This window comes from Crinia signifera, chromosome 5, assembly GCF_055691185.1.
Source record: "Crinia signifera chromosome 5, ASM5569118v1, whole genome shotgun sequence".
NCBI lineage: Eukaryota > Metazoa > Chordata > Amphibia > Anura > Myobatrachidae > Crinia > Crinia signifera.
The window spans coordinates 261,133,921-261,161,565 of record NC_139221.1 but is presented as its reverse complement, the minus strand read 5'-3'; the positions used below and the strand labels follow the sequence as shown (position 1 = coordinate 261,161,565).

Sequence of the window (27,645 nt, the reverse complement as noted above, 5' to 3'; positions counted from 1 at the left end):
CTAATCTGTTAAGTGAGGGATGGTTAAACTTGTTACTCAGGCCTTATTTAGCGTTTTCCTAGACATCACTATTGAACTTCCAGTAAAATTACTACCTTTCTTCATTAGGTAACAAAACAATTGTTGACCGAGTAACCTTTTTATTTTCTACAGAACAAGAACATTCTTGTGCTGTATGGCCTAACTAACACATGCTATGGGTGTTAGTCATCTTGGCTTGGAGATCAATGAGTTCTGTCTTCTAATGTCTTTATAGTTTACACTTGGGGTCCGGGACTAGGATATTTTTATCGTTTGCGATCCAGAACATATTTGGCCTTCAAATTAGTTCATATGTTCTAAAAATGTAAAAGGGGACAGCTGGGTATATAACTTTTAAATGTAAAATAATACTTAAAATTTATTATATAAGTAACAGTTCAGAATGTTTTAGTCTTAAAAATAGCTTTAAGTTAATAAATGCATTAAACACCTTGATTTACAGTCTGTAATTGTGCATCATGTTTGACAGCTGTTGTCTATTTAGTTCTGTCATCTTTTAATTTGTATTAGCAACCCCTGCTATTGCTAACCACATAAACTATGTATTTTTCTTTAACAGATGTGACTTCATCACGCATATGGCACGTTTTCTTATTCCGATTGTTCGTTTAAACTGTTCTCCTTAATCAAGATGCTGCTAGATAAATGATCTACCAAACTGTCATCAGCATATGGCTACGACTGCAGTCTCAGTCTTCTTTAAAGTAAAACTGTTTGCTTAAATAGAACTAAAAAACAGTTATGAATAATACACAATTATACCCAAACTAAACCTTGATTACAATTTTGATTGCTCTAATAACCAAGTTAGTTAGTGTCACTGAGGATCCTAAAGTTCTACCATTTTCAGCCACATAAAGCAGCCCTCCAGCTGTTTGGGGGAAAAAGTGAATAGCTAAGGTTGTTGTTTTGTCTATTTTGTTGCAGAGTCCTACCTTCCGTATGCACAACACCTTATATTACTGAATCGAAAATGTCTAATGCCATTTTAGTGCCAGATTTGCTGCTTGCCTAGCTTCACTTCAGGAATCCTTCTCCCCCCCCCCTCCTTTTAGGAAGGTGGGGCTAGGTGGAACAGGAGGTTGACACTGTAGTGTGAACACACAAGCTATCATAATTATTCCCAGTTATCTATATAATGCACACAATATTCCCCAGTGCTTTTACAGAGGATATTTGTCCATTCACCTATTTGGCCCAATTTGAGGTTACAATCTGTATTCCCTAACACATGGACTCTATATCGGGAGTCAGTATATTCTTGGATTGTGGGAGGTATCTGGAGCACCTGGAGGAATCCCATATAAGCATGGAGAGACTATACAAACTCCACACTGTTAGGGCCATGAAGAGAATTGAACCCATGACTTCAGTGCTGTAGAGCAAAAACATGTTAACCATTGCAGCAACTGTAGTATCTTCATGTGGGCTAGACTTGACATAAAGACAGGACTTTGACGCCTACTGACCTCCATCTCAAACTTTATAAACTAGTTGAGATTGGAATCCTTGTAATACTATGTAAGTAACGAGTCAAGTTCTTTATATATATGTGCACTGTATGTATGTACATACAATAAATCAGCAATAGTTGATAAAAAACAAGCGAGCATTTATTGGGAGTTTTCCAGCATGTAGAAATTCATCCACATTTTCGTGTTCTTATAACTGCCACATACAGTATAAATCCGCATCCCAACGCGTTTCGTCCCTTAGGACTTCATCAGAGGCAATTAATCCAAAGGTAATGGGGGAAATTTACTAAAGGAAATGTGTAAAAAATAGGTGTATTTGTATCCAGAAATACACTTATTTTTGACATTTTCTATCCCAAAAATACGGCAATTAGTATTGATGTGCTATCAATACGAATTGCCGTATTTTCGGGATAGAAAATGTCAAAAATAAGTGTATTTCTGGATACAAATACACCTATTTTTACACCTATTTTTTACACATTTCCTTTAGTAAATTTCCCCCAATGTGTCTTCTACACAATGCATGAATGGAGGTGTATCCTCTAGCTTAGTACAATAATGCAGTAAACAACAGCAATAATTATAGATAATTGTTTGGACCACCTATTTGGTAAATGATCAAAACAAAGCTTCGGCAGGTATATTCAATAACAGGTAAATGACAGTGCTGAATGTGACATTCTTCTGTTCACAATAAAAAATGTAGCCTCTGAAGTAAAAAAAAAAAAAAGACCTCAAAGTGAAACAAACTGTTTTCTACATGATGGAAAATTCCCAATAAATGTGCATTTGTTTTTATTAACTATTACTGATTTATTGTATGTACATAACCACTAAGTGGGGTTTTAAAACAGCGCACCTCTATTCTTTCCTTCTGTTTGTGCCTTTATTAACAGCAAGGCACTATAGGGGTGCTGCTTCCTTAGGGCCACCATACTATATATATAGATATATATATATATATCCAAAGAATGACCCCACGTGCGCCCTTATAGTGTAGCAGCTACTCTAAGACCCCCCCTGTTAGTGGGAGGCAACAAAGAACATGGAAAACAAGAGGTATAGAGAGCGCTTTTACCACCCAATGGGACTTCCACCAGTTACAGTCATATAATACAAAAACCCAATACAATATAATCATAAAACCAGAATGCTTTAATAGTGTTTCAAGAACCACATCTGGACATTGTATCCTTTTCGGAAATGCGATATCAATAACCCGTTATTGATCAATAACCCTGGGTTATTGATCAATAACCCTGGGTTATTGATATCGCATTTCCGAAAAGGATACAATGTCCAGATGTGGTTCTTGAAACACTATTAAAGCATTCTGGTTTTATGATTATATTGAATTGGGTTTTTGTATTATATGACTGTAACTGGTGGAAGTCCCGGTACTTATGTATTATCTGGGCGCCCGATTTTTTGATTGTATGCCTTAACTTAAGGCATACAATCAGATGCGATATCGCATCGCATACGACCATATCGCATGCGATGCGATGACCCGATTTTTCCATAGGATTCAATGTTAAAATGGACTGAGTCCATTTTAACGTGGAATTCAATGGGAAAAAGGGGTCCTTTTCATACCCCTACTATCCAAGTGGGCATGGAGTTGGATATAAACCTGTGGCGAGCGTAGTGAGCCACCGAGCCCGAAGAGTGGCGAGCGAACGGTATTCTGTGTCCGCTCGCCACGCTTCGGGCTCGGTGGCTCGCTACGCTCGCTACAGGTTTATATCCAACTCCATGCCCACTTGGATAGTAGGGGTATGAAAAGGACCCCTTTGCCCATTGAATTCCATGTTAAAATGGACTCAGTCCAATTTAACATTGAATCCTATGGAAAAATCGGGTCCATCGCATCGCATCCGATTTGGTCGCATGTGATGCGATGTGCTCGATCCGACCCGATTTCTAAATCGGGCGCCCAGATACTACATAAGTACCGAAGTCCCATTGGGTGGTAAAAGCGCTCTCTATACCTCTTGTTATATTTTTTTATATATATAATCTCCTTTGTGTGTCCGGCACTCCCCGCTTGCTGGTGATCCGTGGGGCCCGGGTGCCTTCCCCTGTGGCCGTGCAGCCACCAATGCAACCTCCAAATAACGGGCGTCACTCCGGGGCTTGTGAATAAAAACAAGGTGAAGTTTATTTCTTCTACACGTCTACGCCGTTTCGGGTATTAACCCTTCGTCAGGACCAGAAGCCAATTCAAAAGTGCAAGTTGCACTTTTGAATTGGCTTCTGGTCCTGACGAAGGGTTAATACCCGAAACAGCGTAGACCGTGTAGAAGAAATAAACTTCACCTTGTTTTGATTCACAAGCCCTGGACCACTCCAGCAATGGACTAGCTCAAACAGGGTACATCTGGGGCTAGTGCACTATATCCACAATATGAATAGCAGCCACCTCTTTGAACTCTCGGGACTCACGAGAGGGGAAAGAATCTGTCAAAAAGAAGGACAAGAGGGGCGCTCCATAGTGCATAAATGACAAATTAATAACAACATATAAATACACGGTCCAGGAAAAGCAACAATGTACTTGTACCAAACCATGCAGCACTGTGGGCTGGGTACGACAAGATATTCAAATTTTGAATGCCAGGCCTGTGACGTCTGCTCCAACTGCTGCCCGGCTCCCTCCTCCGTAGCTGTTCACGTGTGGTTCCCGATACACTGACACCTGTTGACGGTGATCCCCAGTGGTGGTTCGTGGTTTCCAGCGGTGCCCCGGCGTTTGGTGGTAGGAGCTTTGCCTGGCATTCAAAATTTGAATATCTTGTGGTACCCAGCCCACAGCGCTGCATGGTTCGGTACGAGTACCTTGTTGCTTTTCCTGGACCGTGTTTTTATATGTTGTTATTAAATTGTCATTTATGCACTATGGAGCGCCCCTCTTGTCCTTCTTTTTGATAGATATATATATATCAATCTGCAGATCCAGTAAATGCCAGGATTCACTTTCTCCTCTAATATTGTGCTGTATATTTCATATTGTACACATTAATTACAATTTATTTCTAAAAAATATTTCCAGGGTATTGTGACTAATCAACATGGTTTTTGTTAATCATATATAGCCTGTGACACTAGTGCTAGATGAGCAATAGGGATTCAGTATGAAATCCCGGCGGTCGGGATCCCGGCGTTCAAAATCCCGACGCCGAAATCCCGACAAGGGGGGGACGTGGATCGCCCCCCCCCCCTTGCGGGCTCGCTGCGCTCACCACGCAGCGGGCTCGGCACGCTAATTTATTCTCCCTCCAGGGGTGTCGTGGACACCCACGGAGGGAGAAAGTGTCGGGATTTCGGCGGTCGGGATTCCGGCGTCGGGATTCTGAACGCCGGGATCCCGACCGCCGGGATTTTAACTGCATCCCAGCAATAGTTAGTACATCATTTGAGTGTTTTGTCCTTGTTCTTTTAAATAACCACTTGCTCTCTTTGTATTTAGATAAATACTGAACAGTACAGTATATTCAGCCTTGAATCACTTTCTTTGCAACAATAAAGGAGCCTACACACTGGTAGATTTGCTGAGCGTTCTGTGCGATGCTAGATTGCTCAGCACACAGCGATGTGTGAGTGCTGTGCGATCTGTCTTGGCCATGTTCTACGGTGAGGACACTGGCCCTGTCCGGCGATTAACTACATTTATCCTGCATGCTGAATATTAATTGCTGGGCAATAGCGACGTTTAGTTCCACTTATCGCTATCGCCCCTACACGGAGCGATTTAGGGGCATTTTCTAAGTGATCTTGAGAGACCATTTAGAAAATACCCTGAATTCATCCCGTGTGAAAACCTCATAAGTTTTGAGAAGTGCCATTGCCTAATTTGCATTTTGGCCTATCAATGCAGCCCTTGAAATGGTTAATCGAAACAATTTCAGTTGGCCTTTTATGTTTAAGGCAGAAGAGTGGTTTGCAGCTGTTTTACATTTTATAATGCATGCTAAGAGAGGTATTGCCTTTAATCTTGTGCAGATTGTGGTTCTAATTTCTCTGGTTCATTCCTGCTTTTTGGTCTGAGTAATACTTTCTCCGTGCTGTTATAAAAAAATGCGATCTAATATCACTTGATGGTGGGTAGAGAAGCCATATTTCCTGTGTCCTCAATATTGTACAATCTTCATATACCCTCTAGGTGTATCAGCTTGCAAGCTCTCTACTGATTACTGTAATGTAGCTGAAGTTAGACCGTATTGCGTCGGTTCATAGTACCTGGGATTTTGTACCCGGGTGCAACCTGGCTTGAGACCTCTTGTATACCGGCATCCTTACCCGGCATTGGGGCAGATGTATTAAGCCTTAATAAGAGATAAATGTAAGGGTGATAAGGAGAGATAAACGTCCAGCCAATCACCTGCTAACTGACTTTTTTCAAACACAGCCTGTAACATGGAAGTTAGAAGGTGATTGGCTGGAAGTTTATCTCTTTATCACCCTTGCATTTAGCTCTTCTTAAGGCTTAATACATCTGCCCCATTATGCTGGGTGGCTACTGCAATGGGAGATGATATAGCCTTTCAGCCGTGGCTGTTTCATTGATGTGAGTGGGTTGCTTCAAACTGAGTTCCCCTTTTTACACTGGTAAGAAAACAGGAAGAGCTTTTTTTTTTTATACAGTATATATACTTATCTACATTCTTCTACATACTTTTAATATAGTTATACAGACAAAAGAGAGCAATCAAATTAGCTATTCTGGAACAGTATACAGTTATTCATTGCATGCCATAAAGGTGTGCTTAAAACTTAGGGGGGTATGCTATCCAGGATCACGGCTATTGATCCCTCTCGACAGCTATGATCCTGGCCCATTTGTGGTATGATCCACTGCAGAATGGCAGGTGGGATTTCATGTCCCGCCTGCCGAACGGTGCAAAGGGGGCGTGGCCGTGGATTGGCGATCTGCGGCCGGGATTGTGACAATCCACGGCCGGTATCGGCAGAATGGGCCTGACAGCTTCTAAAGTCGGGCCGTTCTGCCGTGATCCCGCTTCAATGCTATCGCTAAAGACAGCATTGAATAGGGAGCCACCGCTATTTACCCCGTTGGAAATAGCGGCGACCATAGGTGTGCGCACATTGAGTGTTAAGGGTGCATAGGCACCCCCTAATGCTGTGCATACCCTTATGAACACTAGCAATACCTTTTACCAGACTTTTGCTTTTTAGAACTGTATTCCATTAAAAGAAGCACCTATCAATCAATTATGTGTGTTTGCATTGATAATTGTACTAGACAACTGTCATATCACTACATACCTGCATCATCCATATCATACCTCCCAACATGACCCTCTCCAGGAGGGACACTTTGCTCTGCTCCTGGACTTTCCTCTTAATTTAGGATTGCCATCACCTGTGGTGAAACACCTTTCTTATTAGTAAACCTGTTCAAAAACAGGTGATGGCAATCATACATTAAGAGAAAAGTCTAGAAGCAGAGCATTGTGTCCCTCCTGGAGAGGGTCATGTTGGGAGGTATGCATATTATATTTCTGACTTTTTCTGCATGTTACACAGAGTAATTAGAAGATTAAAACTTAAGTAGGCAGGAGATTATGGTGCAGCTGAGAGATGTTTTATGTTGTAGCAAGTGCCAATAGATGATGGTAGACACGCCTGATTGGTGGTGTTAGACACAACCAGTGGGTGGTCTTAGACATACCCAATAGGTGGTGCTAGGCATACCCCCTTGACGGTACACCCCCTAATAAAATGTGCTGCGCACACCTATGGCGGCGACAGATTGCATACCCCCCCTTAGAGATGTTGCAGGAATGGTGTAAAGTGAAAAGGGCTGAAGCTTATTATTGTGGAACTCCCTGCCACATTGATTTGCCTACTAAATGACAATACTGTGGTAATACACTAATCCAGCAACAAAGATAAAGTAAGGGCTTCATAATTGCTTGAATGTTATGATTGAAATTTGTTGTACCAGTATTAAACTCATCCCTGTATTCAATTTGCCCTGAAGAAATAGCAGGTGCAGAAAAACTTTTTTTGCCATAAAGATTGACCAGTGGTGCACAGAGCTTTCACAACATCTACTGGTAATTTATTGATACATAGGTATAGATGTAGGACATAAACTATGAGACAATAAAGAAGGGGATGTGGCAATCCCTGTGGATACAGTAAATGGTCCAAATATTAAAATGTACATGCAATAAAATTTGTATTCAAAAGCAATTCTAGAATGCACAATGTGGTCTTACCCAGGCTGTGGTATGGAGTCAAAGGTGGTGGTAAGCAGAGTGTCTCCAGAGGTGCACGCACCCCGCTAAGGTCCGAAAGCTGAGACTGGGCAAGGTCCTGGTCTCTGTATTCGCCAAACAGTTGTGCCAATGCATTTTGAGCCAACGCTCTTCTTCCTGGCTGGTGATCCCACACACCAAGGTTCTCTATCGATGCATGCTGCAATCAGAAAAAATAAAATGCTATGGATTGTTGGAGAGAGGCCCCAAACCATTACCTTGCCGAAGGCTAAATGAGGTATTAATCCAGCATTGATGCTTCATTGATTATACTTCTACTTAGAAATCCTGAAAAATATCTTGTTTGGAAAACTTGTCGCTTGCAGTTGAGTTATAATTTTGGGTACTTGTGTAATATCTGGGCGCCCGATTTTTTTTCATCGCATGCCCCTGCTTAAGGCATGCGATGAGACACCAGGGGACCCGATTTTCAGGGGTTTTGGACGTTCCTTGTACAATGTAAAAATCGGTCGCATCGCATGCCATTATTATGGCATGCGATGCGACGCGACCGACCCGCTTTTTACATTGTACCCAATGTTAAATGGCCCCCCCAGACCCGATTTTTAATTGTATACCCACCATAATGGTTAATTATTATGTAAAATGCCCCCCCATTGTTAACGCCACCCCACGATCAACGCCAACCCGAAGCATGGCGAGAGGCGGTGGTATGCGTCCTCCGACCTTTTCATGCCCCCACTATCCACGTCGGCGTGGAGTTGATTTTATATAGCGTTGTGAGCAGACGCGGAATACATGTGAAGTAATGCGCGCTCGCCACGCTTCGGGCTCGGTGGCTCGCTGCGCTCGCCACACTATCTAAAATCAACTCCACGCCGACGTGGATAGTGGGGATATGAAAAGGTCGGAGGAAGCTTACCGCCACCCCTCGCGGGCTCGCTGCGCTCGCCACGCTTCGGGTTGGCGTTGATCGTGGGGTGGCGTTAACAATGGGGGGGGCCTTTGACATAGTCATTACCCATCAGGGTGGGTGTACAATGAAAAATCGGGTCGGGGGGGGGGACATTTAACATAAGAATCAGGCATCTGGGTGCTTGTACAATTAAAAATCGGGTCCAATTGCGTCGCATCGCATGCGATCGATTTTTGGTTGTACAATGACATAAGATGAAAAAATCGGGCCCCGAGATAATACACAAGTACCTAATTTTGTTACAGGGGAATAACATACAGGTTATGATGTTCATTTGCCCATGTTTTCTGTTTGTATGAGATAGATATATATTGCTGAGGTTGCACTCTGGATAGAAACTGCTCTGAAATTGTATAGGTATTTGGTTCTTGTGACTGGTTCCTAATATCCCTTGATATTCCTGAAATTTGTTGTCAATTGTTGGCGGATGATTAAATCTTAAGAAAATAGTTTCACACCTTTGTTATTTACTAGTGCTTAGCCTGTACTACTGCAGCATTTATAGGAGAGGTATGCTACCAAGAAGATTAATGATTCGGATGCCTGAACAGATTTAAGGTGCGAACAGATGCATTGATTTGCTTTCGATTCGATTTCCCCTCTCCACCACCTTTTTGATTTTGCCTTTGATTTTCTATTCGTTTTCACATTCGATCTGCACTTTTGTATTCGATTCGATTTTGATATCAAATTCGATTTACATTCAAGGTGCAGTGTACACATTCGATTTACTGGATCGAATTTGATATTTCCTTGCCTGCATAGTCTATTTTTCTTTTTGATAAAGATACTTGCCCTGTCTCTGCCTAATTGGGTGAAGGGAGGGGGGTAATTAGGTGGCATAGAGAAACGAGTTCCCCCACCTCTGCATGACCAGTTTATGTCCTGCCTAAAGCGCTCACCCGCTCCAACAGGGGGGGGTGTGGTGTTGGTGGGGCAGTGCCAGATGATGCGGCCTGCGCCCGGCACCCCCCACACCTGCACCAGATGGGGTGGCGAGTGATGCGGCAAGGACCGCCAAGTTACTCCATGGGGGGGGATGGGCGATGCGACTGCGAAATCGCTCCACGGGGGGGAGAGTTGCCGCTCACCTCCATCCTATCCAGGGGGGGACACACCTGCTCCTAACTTCCTAACTTCCACCCTCCAGTGGCCGGCGCCTTATGTAATACATGTGTCTCAAAATCTTTCCAGAGTAATGATGTTGTTTTTCTTTACCTCATTTAATATATAATAATGTGGTGGCACCAGTCACACTACAAAGTAAGCCTTCAGCATGTGCTCGATCAGCATGGGTGGCTGCTACATGTCAGCTTCGTTACTCCTTTGGGATCAGTCTCATTAAGATTTTTTAGGCATACTTTGCAGTCACACACATAAATTTTATAATAGCAATTGACCTGTATTACTATTTATGTGTAAGTGGCCAGCTTCAGTCTCATTTTCAGTACATTAGGCAATATGGTATTCTGATATTAGAACTAAACACTCTACTTGGTCAGTAAAGGAGTCTGGTCATTAAAGAGGGATTATCTGCAGCACCTAGAACTTTGCCCTTTCAGTCTAATTTGAAGCGGAAATCTGTTCTCCCAACCCATACAGGGGTTTCTTCAGCCAACTTCCATGGTGGGTCGCTCAAACTTCCAGCCCCAAGTGGGGGTCTTCAGTCATCAGCCCCAAGTGTTGGTATTCAGTCATCAGCCCCAAGTGAGGGTCTTCAGTCATCAGCCCCAAGTGAGGGTCTTCAGTCATCAGCCCCAAGTGAGGGTCTTCAGTCATCAGCCCCAAGTGAGGGTCTTCGGTCATCAGCCCCAAGTGGGGGTTTTCAGTTGTCAGCCCCAAGTGGGGGTTTTCAGTTGTCAGCCCCAAGTGGGGGTTTTCAGTTGTCAGCCCCAAGTGGGGGTTTTCAGTTGTCAGCCCCAAGTGGGGGTCTTCAGTCGTCAGCCCCAAGTGGGGGCATCTCAGAGTTTCACGCCCAAAGAGGGGCACATGAACTTCCAGTACCAGATAGTGCATTCGACTCTAGCCTCTGAAGAGGCATCTGAAATACTGGCCGCAGGAGGGGTATTCAATATTCATCCTCCAGAAAAAGCAACTGAGTTGTCTACTCAAAGAGGAGTTTATGACCTGTTAACCCCAGGAGGCGGACCAAAAAAGTTAACCCTAAGGGAAGAATTCAGGGATATGTTCCCTGAGGGAATTTTTAAGGCCACAGATGAAGAAACAAACTCCTGCCTGCTTCCTTCTGAGATTGTTACCATGTTGGCAGTCAGCATGGTCCAGGTCCAAGATGGACTGACTGAACTTTCGGATTTAGTCCCTGCCTGCTCAAGTTCGTCCGGACACAATCTGGTCCCGTCCATATATCCGGTCAGTCTCCTCCAGTCCCAGCCGGTTCAATTGTCTCCAGATCCAATCCGGTTCCATCCATCTATCTGGGGATTCCTTTGGTTCCAGCAGATCATAGAAACATAGAATTTGACGGCAGATGAGAACCACTTGGCCCATCTAGTCTTCCCCTTTTTAAATGTTAACTCAAACCATATTTGATTCTTATTTCTTTTGTAAGGATATCAATAAGCCTATCCCAAACATGTTTAAATTGTACTACTGTATTTGCCTCTACCACCTCTGATGGGAGGCTATTCCACTTATCTACTACTCTTTCTGTGAAGTAATCCTTCCTCAAATTTCTCCTGAATCTTCCTCCCTCTAGTTTCAGTGCATGTCCTCGTGTTATGCTGCTCCTCTTCCTGTGAAGAATGTCTCCCACCTGTACCTTGTTAAAACCCTTGATATATTTGAAAGTTTCTATCATGTCCCCCTTTCCCTTCTCTGCTCTAAAGTATACATATTAAGATCTTTTAGTCTTTCCTGGTACGTTTTGTGATGTAGGCCATGCACCATTTTAGTTGCCCTTCTTTGTACAGTCTCTAATGTATTTATATCCTTCTGGAGATATGGCCTCCAGAACACAATACTCTAGATGAGGTCGTACCAATGACCTATACAGTGGCAATATTACTTCTTTCTTTCTACTGCTGATACCTTTCCCTATGCAACCAAGCATCTGACTTGCCTTCCTCATTGCTTTGTTACATTGCCTACCTGCCTTTAAGTCCCCTGAAATAGTGACACCTAGATCCCTCTCTTCCTCAGTAGTTTCCATTATAGTGCCATTTATACTATATTTTGTCTTTGGATTTTTGCAATCCAAGTGCATGATTTTGCATTTGGCATTAAACTGTAGTTGCCATGCTCTTGACCAGTGGTAGCCAACCCTAGCCCTCGAGAGCTACCAACAGTTCACATTTTCCAGACATCCTATCTGCTGCACAGCTGCACTCATTAATCACTGACACATTTTAAAGGATCCACAGGTGGAGCTAATTAGCTCACTTGTGATTCTGTGAGGAGACCTGCAAAACATGCACTGTTGGTAGCTCTTGAGGACTAGGGTTGGCTACCCCAGCTCTTGACCATTCCTCTAATCTACCTAGATCATCAATCAGATGATTCAAACACCTCTGGATCACATCCGGTTCTACCTGTCAGTCCAGAGTCCATGCCGGTCCCAGCCAGTTCAAGTACCTCCAGGGACAATCCGGTTTCAGCCATCCGTCAGGAGATTCATTCGGTCACAGCTGATTCCTCAGTCTCTGAGACTTCCTCGTTTCCAGTCCTTCCTAGCCATGTTTTTCCTCCAGAAGACATGTGTGTAAATTCCATTAGTCTTACTCCCAAGTGTCCTCGTTATCACACTAGACTGAACCTTAGTCTTAGTGGATTGTTGGCTTCAACTGCTCGTCCATCTTGCAAAACCAAGAAGAATATAGATCATGTTGAAGACCCTTGGTCTACTTGTTCCAAGGACAGAATTGTGACTTTTCTTAAAGTTTCCTAAGGTGTCCGGAGTCCACCCTGAAGGAGGGGTTACTGTCACAATCCTGTCTGAATCCTGTGCATCTGGCCTGTCATTCTGCTATTCACTTTTGTGTATTCCAGCCAGCTGTAATTAGCAATCATGCTTCCTAGAGAGACTAAAAAAAGTTTTATTGTTCCTCAGTGAGAAAAACAAAATAGCAATCTAGCAAATATGATACCTTTTAATGGCTAACAAAAATAATTATAAATGTTGTTAAAATGCAAGCTTTCGAGCCGAGAGGAAGCAGCCATTGTGAGCTCCTGCAGCACCTGAAGCCCTATAGCCTGCCCTGCTTCAGTAAAGCCCCCCTGAATCTCCCACCGACTTCTTCTGTGCGGGAGGCACCCACCGCAACCCCCGGTCCACGGCAGCGGAGCCGGGCAGTCCTTTTAAGGACTGTCGCAGGTTGCGGCCTGGTCCGGGATCTGAAGCCGGGGCCTCGAGTTTGGAGCCGGAGGCGGCGCGTTGGCGCGAACGGAGACGCGGCCACAGGCGAACCCCGCTCTCCCACCTTACCGACCACTGACGCCTCTGCCTGCGGCACGCTTGTGCCCAGCCCCGATAGCCGCATCCTCCCCACACGCAGCTTACCTGGGCGACGGAGCCAGGGACGGAGGCTGACCACGCGACACCATCAGCGCGTCATCCCCCCCGCGGTGAGTCTCAGACGAAAGCGCTGTATCCCCACCACCCGAAGGGTATATATACCAGGGGTCACTCTCTCCCCTCCAGTCCACAAATCGGAGGCACCAGCTACCAGCCCCAACCAGCACAGGCGCCCACGTGGTGCCCGCCATCTTCCCCCTCAGATCCCTATCATTAACCTGGGTCTCCCACAGGTGGGGGCACTTAGACCTTCTCCCTCCCCAGGGCCCATACAAACAGGCCTTAATCTGTGCCCCAATACACCCTGCCTCCCCCACAGACAGGGGGCCCACCGATTCTCCTATTTAGGTCTGCCATCACCAAGGGCTTTAGACCTACCATACACTACGGCTACTCGATCTCTCCTGGGACCAGACTCCACAAAGCTTAGCTTGCGCCCATCTCTTATCTTTGGACTCCCCCCCCCTGCCAAACCACCCACCAAAGCTTAATGTGACCACACTGACCGCATGGCGGCCCCTCTGTGACGACCTCGACAAGGCAACTCCTATGTGAAAGCACACCTGCAATAGGGACCCCCACAGTGCCCGATCTCTACTTCCCCCATACATTCAAACAGTGCCAGCTACCGCCATGCCTCCAAAGAGGCCTAGAGAAGTAGCACCCACCAAGATCAACATGTCTGCTAGAAAATCTCCACAAACCCCCCAACATCAACCAAGTCCTCTGAAACAAGTGTATAATCACCCAATTGCCCTATCAGAGCCCAGCCCCCCTCCTGGATTAGCTGGAATAGACGCGGAATCAGACGAACCAGTGACGGTGAAGTCACTATGCCAAGTCTTCTCAGCATTCCAGGCCGAACTGGCCAGAGACCTCAAACTGGCCATTCGGGAGGTTAAAACCGAATTGGTGGCAATAGGTGATAGAACAGATCATCTGGAAAAGAAGATGGAGGAACTGGTTACTTCTCACAATGCTCTCGTATCATCCTACGACCGCCAGCAACTTGAGATGGACCAGTACAAAGCTAAACTAGCAGACCTGGAAGACAGATCCAGAAGGAACAATATTAAAATCAGAGGCATTCCTGAATCGGTGACCAACGCTGAACTTGAAGGTTATGCCATAGCACTGTTCCGTAGGCTCCTCCCCTCAGTCGACCCCAAAGATCTCCTCATTGATCGAATACACCGCCTGCCTAGACCCAAAACGATCTCTACCGACCTACCCAAGGACACTCTGCTCCGAGTGCACTTTTATACAGTTAAAGAACGTATACTCAAGGCGGCACGAGACGCAAAGCTCTCAGACACGCTGGGGGGCCTCCAGGTGTTCCAAGACCTCTCCCCCGCAACTCTGGCCAGCAGACGGTCGTTCGCCCCTATCACCACGGCACTCCGAAACCATGAGATTCGGTACAGGTGGGGGTTCCCGGTGAAGTTAATCATCATGCATGAAGACACCACCTACACCATATCATCCCTAGACGCGGGTGTGAAACTCCTACTAGAATGGGATATCTCCATCACCACCCAGCAGGGGCAGAAGCGCCCACAACCACTTCGTAAGGATTGGACAGATACTTGAGTTCTAGCTGTCGTTTATCACTTCCTTTCCTAATGATGGACTTCCCATGCCAACGGACCTCCACCACCTCCCCACTGCGGGTCGAGGCTTCATTGCTAAGTATTATTTTTTCATTTATTTACTAATGGTGCGGGTTCTCGTGCACTGGGACTTTGCTGCTTACAGTTGTAGCAGCCCAATGTTAGTTTGTTAGCCTGTTCAAGACTTCGTTTTCTATATAGGTCATTGTACCCCACTGGCTGGGGTCCTGTTACTCCACTACTTTAAGTAGCCTTGACGGGATTCAACCCCCATTATAGTATGTTGCTCCCCCTGAGTTTTGTTTTCTTTTTCAGGTGGACTGTTATACTTATACTGTATGCTATGTCTTAAAATATATATCAAATGTTTGCTTAGTTAATTATGTCGTTCCTGGAGGGGTGGCCAATATTTCCCCTAGTTTTATAATCAGAGTCGCCAGGCCACCACCCCCAATCTTTTCATATACTACTGCATGAAAATGTCTTTCTTTTCCCCTGCAGTAGTTGTGCGGGTCCTAGGTACTGGACCCTTTTGTTTTTTCCTATCCCTGCTCCCCCCCCCCTGTCAATACACTACTCCTCTCAAGCCCCTCCCCCCCTCCCATGGACTGCGCTATTCCCACCTACCTCCTCCCTCACTGCGCTGTACCGGTATAGATACAGAAGCTACATCTCCGCATTACTTAACTCCATGCCATGCCTAAGCTGCTGTCATTGAATGTCAAGGGGTTGAACTCCCCTCACAAGCGCAGAATGGCATTGACATATTTTCACAAACAGAAGGCCGATATTGTAGCCCTCCAGGAAACTCACTTTGCCTCCCCCCGACCTCCCATATTTAAGGACTCCAACTACCCGACTGCCTTCTATGCCAATGGACCCTTTAAACGTAACGGCGTAGCTATTTTGTTCAATAGAAATACCCCCTTTATTTGTAGCTCCCAGACCGCCGATAAGAGCGGTAGAAATCTGATTCTGACCGGCTCTCTGGAGGATAGACCTATGACAATAGTATGCATCTATGCACCCAATACGAATCAAGTGGCCTTCCTACGTAAACTTTTCACTCTGTTACAAAAAATCACAAAGGGCGCCTTAATAATACTGGGGGACTTCAATTTAACATTAGACCCTCGCCTGGATAAATCCCAACTTCCATCTAGCCACCAATCCTACACAGACAATCAATCGACAGCCTTCCGTAATCTTCTCTCTGAGTTCGACTTATATGATACATGGAGAACAACATATCCCACAGGACGGGAATATACCTTCCACTCCCAAGTACACAACACCTACTCGAGAATCGATTATATCCTTTGCGACAAGTGGTCCCTCCAGCACTCCGTAGGAGTTGACATTCTCCCAATCACGTGGTCTGACCACGCCCCAGTAGTATGGCAATGGAACTTCCACCCCTCTAGAATCCCCCCCAGACCCTGGCGTTTGTTCCCCCACTTACTCTCTAACCCAGCTGCTAAAAGCATTATCCAAAAATCTATGGATCTATACATGTCCAACAATAAAATATCAGACACCTCAGTAATTAACCACTGGTGCGCTTTTAAAGCGGTCACAAGAGGGGCTGCAATTCAGGCAGGGGCAACCCTGAAGAGAAATGCTGCCGCAACCCAAAAGGCCCTAGAAGATAAATTAGCGGAATTAGATGCCAAAAACAAAACTACCCCATCTAACTCCCTGAAAATAGAGTTGGCCTCAGTTCGGAGCCAATTACAGAAACTACTCCTCACCCGTACTCAAGCGGCCTTAAATAGAATAAGACATAGGTTCTATCTAGCCAGCAACAGATCGGGAAGAATGTTAGCTCGGAAGCTACGCGCCCAGCATGCCAGAAATCGCATTAAATATATCACAGCCCCCAACAAAGAGAAAATACTAAACCCCAAAGATATAGCCAACCAGTTCGCAGACTATTATTCTAACCTTTACAACCTTTCCAGCGACCCCTCCACGCCGCAGCCCACCCCTGCCTCTATCCACAGTTTTCTTGAGAGCCTACACCTACCCACCCTTTCCCAGGACCAACTAGACGCCTTAAATGCCCCCTGGTCCCGTTTAGAGGTCCAGTCAATTATAAAGACACTCCCTAGCAATAAAGCCCCAGGGCCGGACGGGTTCATTACAGAATTCTATAAAACATTCAGCGATTTGCTCTCCCCCTACCTTACTGACTTGTTCAATGAACTATCCTCGCTCGGACGCGCCCCCCCTGAACTCCTAGAAGCCAGAATTATCACTATCCCAAAACCCGGTAAGAACCCTGCCTTGTGCCAAAATTATCGCCCAATAGCCCTCTTGAACAGTGATATCAAGATTTTCGCCAAATTAATGGCATCCCGAATCAACCTCTACCTACCCTTGCTGATACACCCGGACCAGACGGGGTTTGTCCCGGGACGCCAGGCCCCGGACAATACCCGGAGAGTCTTTAATCTAATAGACTCCCTGTCAGCTAATCAGGATCTTCTCCTAGTCTCATTAGATGCCGAAAAGGCATTTGACCGCCTTAACTGGCGGTATATGCAGGAAGTCTTGTCTCGCTTCGGCTTCAAGGATCGTATATTATCATCAATTATGTCACTATATAGCTCCCCCTCGGCCCGGGTGTTCAGTAATGGCTTTCTCTCCTCCCCCTTCCGTATCTCCAACGGCACAAGGCAGGGTTGCCCACTTTCACCCCTAATATTTGTCCTTTCTATCGAACCTTTGGCCACGGCCATCCGCAATAACCCCAATATCCCCGGCCTTCAGGTGGGCCCCAACAAGCATAAATTAAGCCTCTTCGCGGACGACGTGCTATTATTTGTGACAGACCCCATTCACACGCTCCCACACGTCCACGAGACACTTACTGCATACAGCGCCGCATCCTACTATAAACTCAATACTTCCAAGACTGATGCATTGCCAATTAACCTCACAGACCAGCTCCCCCAATTGAAATCCTCCTACACCTATAACTGGCAAACCACCTCCATAAAGTACCTAGGTATCCACATCCCACCCAATATGTCATCAGTATTTGACGTTAACCTTACCCCTCTCCTTGCCTCCATTACATTACTATCCAGATCCTGGTCGGCTTATGAAATCTCCTGGATGGGCAGGATGGCGGCATTTAAAATGTCCCTTCTGCCCAAACTAATGTATCTATTTCGCACTATCCCCTATGTTTTTCCTAAAAAAGCCCTCCAACAAGCGACCTCTATTTTGACAAAGTATGTCTGGGCGGCCAAGCCCCCTACTTTGGCCCGCTCCAAAATGACACTCCCGAGAGCGTATGGGGGGCTGGGCCTCCCAGACCTATCCCAATACCAATTAGCCTGCCTCCTTGCCCCTTCCAAACACTATTCTGAAACTCCTACTCATAGGGCATGGGTAGATATTGAACAACACCACTCCCCCGATATCCCCCTCCGTGACCTCCTCAAGATCCCAAAACACACCAGGCCCCCTTTATCTTCCCTTCTCCCTACAACGTCTGCTACTTTGTTCGCATGGGACCAACTACTGTCCACCTTGCGCGCCTCCACCTCCCTCATCAATACCCTCCCCATTACAACTGTGGCGAAACTAGTCCCCAACCTCAACCTTACCCTTTGGAAACAAAGGGGAATTACGGCCCTAGGAGATATAGTCAACGCCAACTCAATCCGACCGTTTCCCTACCTTCAAGAAGTATACTCCCTCCCCCCACATGAATACCTCCACTACCTCCAGGTGGCACACTGGTGGAATTCACACTTTGCTAACTCTCCCACTACAGACCCCCGCCACCAGATGATCCTATCCCGCTCCTCCCAGACACTATCCAGAGGGGACATTTCTTTCTGGTATAATTCACTGATAACCCCTGCAGAGTTCACCAAATCTCCGGCACATAAAAAATGGGAATCTGATTTAGGCATTCAGCTATCTGGCTCTCAATGGCGGAAGATATTCCTATCTTCTTATACAATGTCTCGCTGCCTTAACCACACGGAGATGCATATCAAACTGATAAATCGCCTCTACTTAACCCCGGATCGCCTACACACTTTCTGGCCATCGTGCTCTAATATGTGTTGGCGACAATGCGGAAATATAGGCTCCATCTACCACATTTTCTGGTCCTGCCATAAACTCAAGGCATACTGGAGTGAAGTTTTTGGACTCATTTCGGTAGTATTACAACTAACTCTCGTCCCTGACCCACTCCTAGCTCTATTCCAAGTATATCCGCAGGAAACTCCGAGCGAGAAAACCTATGTCCTCGGACACATCCTCATAGCAGCCAGAGCAAACCTAGCACAACACTGGAAGCAGCCCGCGCCCCCCCCTTTTATCCAGGTTATACTAAAAATAAACCACCATTTCCTCATGGAAACAGGCTTCCAGACCAACTCCCCTAACCCTTCCGCGCCTCATTCCAAATGGGCCCCCTGGCTCACTTATATGTCTGCAAGAGAGAGCGCAAGACTTTCCGCCTCAACTCTGTCGGGACAAACCACCCCCTTCAGCCTGAATGAACCCCCTGATTCAGATTCGAGTCCCACCCCACCCCTCATCTAGGTTTAACTGAGGTTCCTGCATCCTAGACTAATTTTAACGTTATACCGATTTTGTATCTGTATGCCTGTTCTCAGTTCGCTCTGCGTAGCGTTCCTACATGTATGCTATGGTCATGTGTAATTCTTTGTATGTAAATTATTATTGTCCTATATTGTCTGTATTCTCCCCCGACGGCAGTCCATCCCCCCCCCCCCCCTCCCTCCCCACAGTCTCCCTCCCTTTTTTCTTTTCTGTATCCCATATATAAAATTTGTATCAATAAAAATCTATTGATGTAAAAAAAAAAAAAAATGCAAGCTTTCGAGACTACTTAGGTCTCTTCCTCAGGCATGGTATAACAAGGTGTGTGAAGAAACACATATATATATACACAGCAGAGTAGGAACAAGATGTGATAGATGGACATTCTTAAGATCAAAACAAAACAAAATAACAGAATGAGCTTATGGCCCACTACAACATCTGAGGAATCTGGCCCAGAGAGAGTGAGGGCATCGGAGCTCTAACTCTGGTCTGTCATCAACTTAGAGACAATAAAACTTTCACACTACTTATCTACAAACTAATTAAGGACTCAATTTACAAGCTCATTCTGTTATTTTGTTTTGTTTTGATCTTAAGAATGTCCATCTATCACATCTTGTTCCTACTCTGCTGTGTATATATATGTGTTTCTTCACACACCTTGTTATACCATGCCTGAGGAAGAGACCTAAGTAGTCTCGAAAGCTTGCATTTTAACAACATTTATTTTTGTTAGCCATTAAAAGGTATCATATTTGCTAGATTGCTATTTTGTTTTTCTCACTGAGGAACAATAAAACTTTTCTTATCAACTGGCTAACACGGTACCAAACTTTTTTCTAGAGAGACTATGCATGCTAGTAATTAGCACCTGTGGCAGTCCTAGCTTTGTGTGAGATGTTCTACTGCCAATCATGTGTAGTCTGGTTCCCTGTCATAATTGCCCAGCCAATCGTGGCTTGTCAGTGGGTATATGTATGCTGGGAAATCCAAGGCACATTGCTAGTACTTCAATTGTCTCCTGTGATTCAGTTGAGTTGCTGCTGCTGTGTGTGTTCAAGTTCCAGGTATTCCAGTTCCTAAGTCCAGCAAGGGCTACTCACCTCAGCAGTCTCCAACCTAGCTCCTGTCAATGTTATATCATCGTTCCACATTCCAGTCCATGTTCTGCCATCGTTCCGCATTCCAGTCAATGTCCTAACATCGTTCAGTATTCCAGTTGATGTTCTACCATTGCTCAGCATTCCAGTCGATGTTCTACCATCGTTTCACATTATAACCAGCATTCCAAGTATTCCACAGTTCAAGCAACTCCACGTAACGTATTACCACTCTGTGGTTATTGGCTCATAGACTTTATGGACTTCATCAGTGCACTGCAACTGTCATCTTGCTTCCATTATTGTCGTTACCTGTTACCAATTGCATACGTTACTATATCATCAGTTGCCAAGTACAACCTTCTGTTTTCCAGCTTCCATAATAAAACTGGTTGTACTTTTACCTCTGCTTGTTTACTGCCTCTGGATGCAATATGGTGCTGTTTATATACAAAGGTCTGATCAAGCTTCCCTGATTTGTATATCGGTCCAAGCCTACGCCTGAGGCCTTTGTCACGTTGACTCAGACCCCAGGTGTGACACATGGTCTGTGACCAACAAAACTCTCCTAACAATAAATAACACTTTAACGACGCCACTGCCCACTTACTTGCTAAGTACTTCTGTTCTACAGTTGAGTACATGCGCTCTCTATGCAGTAATTTATGGCTAAGGTAGAGAATAGGTTTCTTCTCTCCATCTACCTCTTGGGAAAGGACTGCTCCTAATCCTATCCTAGAGGCATCCATCTGCAACACACACTTAAAAAAAAAAATCAGTAGCTTCCAAGACAGGCTCTGTACACAAAGCTCACCTTAAATCTTGCCAGTGGTCTAGACCACATTATTTTGTCTGGGGACTGATTTTTGAGACACTCAGTTAGTGGAACCGCTCTAGTGACAAAGTCCCGTTTGAACCTGCAGTAATATCCCACCAGACCGATAAATACCCTAAGTTGCGACTTACATTTGAGTTTAGAGCAAGTGAGGACTGCTTCTACCTTACTAGGCTGAGGTTTAACTTGTCCTCTGCCTACAATATATCCCAGATACTTTGCTTCCACCATACCAAGGGCAATTTTCTCAGGGTTGAAGTTAAACCCATGTGCCCGTAGAGACTTTAACATGGCCTCCACCTTTAGTAAATGGGCAAGATGGGTCAATGGGCCATAATAATAACAATGTCAACTAAATATGCAGCTGCATATTCCCTGTGCAACTGCAGCAACTTATTCATAACTCTGGAAGGTTGCTGGGGTACCATGTAAACAAAATGGCAGCGTTTTGTACTGAAATAAGCCCTTGGGGGTAGAGAAGGCTGTTTTTGCCTAAGCAGCTTCCTTCAATGGAATCTCTCAATAGCCGTTTGTCAAATCAAGAGTGGTAAGGTACTGACTCTTGGCTAAATTTTCCACCAGCTCATCAACCCAGGGCATAGGGTACAACTCAAAGCAAGAAACCTGATTTAATTTACGGAAGTCATTGCAGAATCTTTAAGCACCCTGTAGGCTTAGGTACTAAGACAATGGGATTTTTCCACTCACTGTTTGATTCCTCTATGACCCCTAGGCGTAGGATCTCCTCCACCTCTTGCTTTACAGCTGCCTGATTTGCCTCTAGTATGCGTTATGGCCTCTGGCTATTTACCACCCTCGGTGGAATATCATCATGCTGGATGATCTGTGTCTTTCCTGGAATGGCAGAAAACAAGTTGGTAGGTGCCGCTAAATTCACCGCTTCCTGTTTCTGACTAGAACTTCATATGACTTCAATGTGTACCTGGCATTCTGGAACCTTTTTTTGCTATCAAAGAGGGCTGGCTGGCACTTTCCATCCAAGTTTTTAACATATTTAAATGGTAGACTTGCACTTCCCTCCTTCTACCTTCCTGTCGAAGCTTGTAATTGAACGGTTCCACCACCTCTATGATCTCATAAGGGCCCCCGCCTTTGAGCATACATGTTATTTTCTGTAGTGGACACAAGCACTAGCACCTTGTCTTCTGGTGTATGTATGTATGTATGTATGTATTTATATATGTGTGTGTTGTAGGAAGTCAGCAGGAAAATTGCTAGATGGCAGGTATGTGCCACTGAGACTGCTGATTTCAGTGTTATAAATCCCAGACAGGGTTGAAATGGGTGGTACGGTTCGGGTTTTGATATGCTTGTGTTGGTCTGATACTAGCCATTCCCATACTACACACCAAATTAATCATCTCCTGAGCTGGGAGTTCAGGTACAGTTCTGGAGTTGATTAATAGGGGAAGCTGCCTGTGGGCAGTGTGGGGACTGTCTGTTTTGAAGAAAACCATCCAGAGAGAGAGAGCTGGTGCTGCCAGTGTCTGTATGAGACCTGCTAATACATAGACAGGGTGAGTGCCTTGGTCTCTGCCTGCCTGTTCTGAAGCTGAAAGTGCAGAGAGTTTGGGTCCAAATTGAATGGAAATAAGTTTACCTATTGCTGCTGAAGAAAAGCTGGTTTTGTTTTGGACTTAATGTGCTGCTGATAAGCCTCCTGTTAATTTGCTTATTAATAAAACCCTGTCTTGCTGCAACCTATTTCGTTTGAGCCTACCTGTCTTGGAGCCAAGATCTCAAATTATAACGACCACTTGACACTTTTAATAGAAAATGTAAGTAGTAAGCGCTCAAGTTATGGTTACGTGGGTCCTATGTGTATGTCTACCCAGAGGTAGAGCTGGAATATAAAGGGAGCTGCAGTCTATCGGGTGGGTCCTGGTCACCCTGTTGAGTACAATAATTGAAAGAAGAGATGGATAGATTGCGCTCACCTATGATGTAGTAAAGGTATGTGTGAGTGCATGGAAATTTGTAGATAGGAGTGAGTGAGTAAGTAAATAAAGATAAAAAAGATGAAAAAGGATAGTCAGGTAAAATTCAAAGGGAATTTATTGAAGTAATTTTTTATGTAAAGAAATGTACGGAGTCCTGATATCTGCAGGAATAGGCCAGCGGGGTATCACTCCACAAGGCCTTGTCTGAGGTATAAGTCTGACCTATGTAGGTCCCTTTAGTCCATAGGTCCCTTAATAGGAACCTATGTACCTTGGTGGGTGACCGCAGCGGTCTGTCAGGGCAAGGAGATGAGGGAATGTACTTGGCAAATGTTCAGTGTATCATAGCCCCGTGGAGCTCAATTTAAAACGATAGCAAAAAGTCTCGTGCAGATTGAACTGTGACAAATGTCCAAAGGGGTGTAATGCCGGCGTGGAGGGCAGTGAGCGGCGTCCCGCTGTGCACTCTTACCGGATCGTCGTTGGAGGTTTCTGCCGCCTTGCTGAGGATGGTGGTCTGTTGGGCCTAACAGACCACCATCCTCAGCAAGGCGGCAGAAACCTCCAACGACGATCCGGGACGCCGCTCACTGCCCTCCACGCCGGCATTACACCCCTTTGGACATTTGTCACAGTTCAATCTGCACGAGACTTTTTGCTATCGTTTTAAATTGAGCTCCACGGGGCTATGATACACTGAACATTTGCCAAGTACATTCCCTCATCTCCTTGCCCTGACAGACCGCTGCGGTCACCCACCAAGGTACATAGGTTCCTATTAAGGGACCTATGGACTAAAGGGACCTACATAGGTCAGACTTATACCTCAGACAAGGCCTTGTGGAGTGATACCCCGCTGGCCTATTCCTGCAGATATCAGGACTCCGTACATTTCTTTACATAAAAAATTACTTCAATAAATTCCCTTTGAATTTTACCTGACTATCCTTTTTCATCTTTTTTATCTTTATTTACTTACTCACTCACTCCTATCTACAAATTTCCATGCACTCACACATACCTTTACTACATCATAGGTGAGCGCAATCTATCCATCTCTTCTTTCAATTATTGACCACTTGACACTTATACGCAGATCGGCCATAACTTCATGTTGTTGCAGCTAGAGGGCGAGATAGCTATAAAAAGGGAATGCAGAACAAGTGAAGCATCAATTGTGCTGTGTTGCTTGCAAAGAAATGGGAAAAATACGTGATTTAACTGAGTTTGAATGCAGGATGATTGTAGGCCCTCAAACTGTCTGAACCAGTATCAGCAAAATGGCTGCACTTGTGAAGTGTTGGAGGGCAGCAGTTATTAATGTTTACAGAGAGTGGACTACCAAGCAGAAAATTGGGTCTCAACGTCAGGCTTGTGGTCGTCACAGGCTACTGAATGCTCGATCTGAAAGGAGACTTGCCAGAATTGTCCAGTCCAACAGAAGAGCAACAGTAAGTCAAATTGCAGGGAATCTTAATCAAGGAGCAACTGTGAAGGTCTCTGAACGAACTGTTCGCCACACATTACACCGTATAGGGTCGATCAGGGCTAGACAAATTTCTTTAAAATCTAGGAGCCAAATTGAAAGTGTAGGAATCAAACAAACTAAATATAAGGACAGTGCGCTCCAAAGGCGTGCACCAAAAATGTACACTGTAATGCCTATTATACGTGACACACCCATTACATATTATACCACATGCCATAATGCCTGTTACACATTATGCCACACATTGTTATACCTATTACATATAATACCACAGGCTGTATAGCCTATTACATATTATGCCACATAAGTTCCACTTACTTACATGCTCGTTGCTATGGGTTTCATGCTTGATGCCAGGGGTTGCATGTTCTTTGCCATGGGGTTAACCTGCTCTGCCAGGGATTAACCTGACCTCCAGCTCTTGGTCTCGGCAGCCCCAGTGCTGGCATGTACTAATAATCACCACACTGAAGCAGCAGTACAAGAGCAAGCAGTGTTCCCGTGCTGCTGCCGAGACCAGGAGCCGGAGGTCTGCTGAGAGCTGCTGCTGCTGGTCCCCTGTGACAGGGCTGCCATCCTCTGCTCTGGGTGCTCACCCTCCCTGCCAGCACCGCATTCCCTGCCTGGAGCCTGCCATTCTGCCTGATCAGACCTTGTCATATGGACATGAGGGCGTAGGGTAGATGGAAAGGGGCACTACTAGATTTTATAGCTGGGAGGTGGGAGCGAAGGGGTTCTTTTGCGCTCAAGTGAGGCGGGAGTGTTGTAGACTGGCCAACCCTCTCAGTTCTTCTCCTCCTGGCCCTCAGCAGGGCCAACTGCCACCAACTGACTCACTGGCAGTTGGTGTTTTTCACTTATTTGAATCTTGAACTGTGCTGCAGCCCCTGCATCCAAGGATTCCTTAGTGCCATGAATTGCAGCAGTATTTTTGGATTACCCTCTGAGGGCAAGCCTGTAGTTAAGCACAAAGCATAATAAAAGGGGTTCAGTATGATTTACCTACAGTCAAAATTCCGTTGGTCAAAATACCGACCACCATTGACCGATGGTCGAAATACCAACAAAGTCAAAATACAGACACAGTCAAACTGGCAACATTAAAAATGCAGACAGTCAAAATGCTGACATTTAAAATGTTGACAGGTCAAAAAAGACAACATAATTTTTTTTTACTTTATTTTGGTGTTTATGTCGACATGGACACTGTATGAGTGTACCGCGTCCTCTCACATGATTCAGGCACAGTGACTTGCTCGGCATACTGTTGTATTCCCCCACCACGTCCAATGGGATGGTAAAATATCAACAAGTTGGTTTCAATGAAAAAATCATGAAAAATTCATGTTGTCTTTTTGACCTGTCGACATTTTAAATGTTGGTAATTTGACAATCTTGGCATAACGAATGTCAGTATTTTGACTGTCGGTGAATGGTGGTCGGGATTTTGACTGTCAGGATTTTCACTGTAAGTAAATTGACTGCATCCCAAGAAAAGTACTTTATTTTATGTGACAGATGTTTAATGGACTACATGTTGGATAATATCACGCATCTTACACAACAATATAAAGAAAGATAATAGATGAACTGACTGGCAGGGCCGAATTTACCTCTAGGCCCATGAGGCGATTCACCAGAAGGGGGGGTTGCAAATCACGGAAGGGAGGGAAGGGCAGTGCCTTGCACGCTCCCATCCTCCCCTGCTCAGCTCACTGTCCACCTGCACCAGGAATGGACACGGGGAAGGGGGGGGGGGAGACTTCTTGCGCACCAGTGACCAGCAGCCGCGATCCTATCCCGGCGGGTGGACCACGAGCGGAAGAAATCAGAGCAGATATCACTTCTGCCAGAGCCCGAATCAAGTCCCGCCCCTGGGCCATGGAACAATGCACAGAAGGGAAGCCATCTGCCCCCATCGAACAGCCGGCACCCCGCACAGCAGGGAGGGAGAGCAACGGCACCCGCACGTGCGCCACGGACAGGGAACCTGCACACACAGCCGGCCACCCCTCACACCTGGTAAGTGTCATACCATATGCACTTTATGCCTTGTGGGGTCTTGTAGTGAAGGCAGTCACCGGGCTAAGGAGCAGCCATGCACATTCTGCTAATTTATAGTAGTTCTGAAGTCAGTAACAGCAGCTCTGCCTCTGTCTTCTCTGTCTGCGGTCGGCAGCATTTACTTCTGCTGTGACTTCTGTCCAAGGGCTCTGATTGGCCCTCAGTGTGCTCTGCCTGCATTGTGTGCAGGTAGGAGTATATGGCACATGGTGTGCACATGGGAGTATATGGCATATGCAGTAGCTGCTGCTGAGCTATGATGCCTGTGGTAGTGTTAGACACATGGGATTATATTATAGCATGTATACAGTCGTAGAGGTAGACACATGGAAGTACAGGGGTTAAGCAGTCGCGCACGCAGGGGGGGTTTCTGAGTACCCAGAAACCCCCCTAGGAATCTAAGAGCCCTAGTCTGAAAGCTGAGGGTCCCCTCTTTCCATGGGTACAAGAATTTTAAAAATCGGCCCTGGGGAACCGGAGATATCTGACTTCAAAGGAGTGGTAATTATCCAAGCCTGTTAATTGCTCTTCCCAGTCAGATATTTCAGGTTCTGTCTGACTTAGAGTTTTTCTGAGGGTATATTCCAAAATCTGGGACTCTTCCCCCTTTGATGGACACTAGTAGCTTGTCTCTACTTTTCCCAGAACCAGAGATATCAGCCTTCCAGCAGCTGGTTACTGCTCCAGCTCCACACACCTGGTATGTAGTTTTATATTC

At 45.4% G+C, this 27,645-nt stretch overlaps 2 long non-coding RNA genes across 2 annotated transcripts in view; one reads left to right on the top strand and one right to left on the bottom strand.

Moving 5' to 3' along the window:
* Positions 1–137: 137 nt before the first annotated feature.
* On the bottom strand, positions 138–26,937 carry LOC146081027 (uncharacterized). The gene is made up of 3 exons (XR_014475052.1): positions 26,477–26,937; positions 7,766–7,964; positions 138–338 (listed from the first exon to the last, which is right to left on the bottom strand). It is a non-coding gene; the product is annotated as an uncharacterized LOC146081027 (long non-coding RNA).
* Positions 26,592–27,645, top strand: part of LOC146081026 (uncharacterized) — a 108,552-nt gene continuing 107,498 nt past the window's right edge. Inside the window, exon 1 of the long non-coding RNA XR_014475051.1 lies at positions 26,592–26,885. This is a non-coding gene — a long non-coding RNA (uncharacterized LOC146081026). The remainder of the gene's footprint in view (positions 26,886–27,645) is intronic.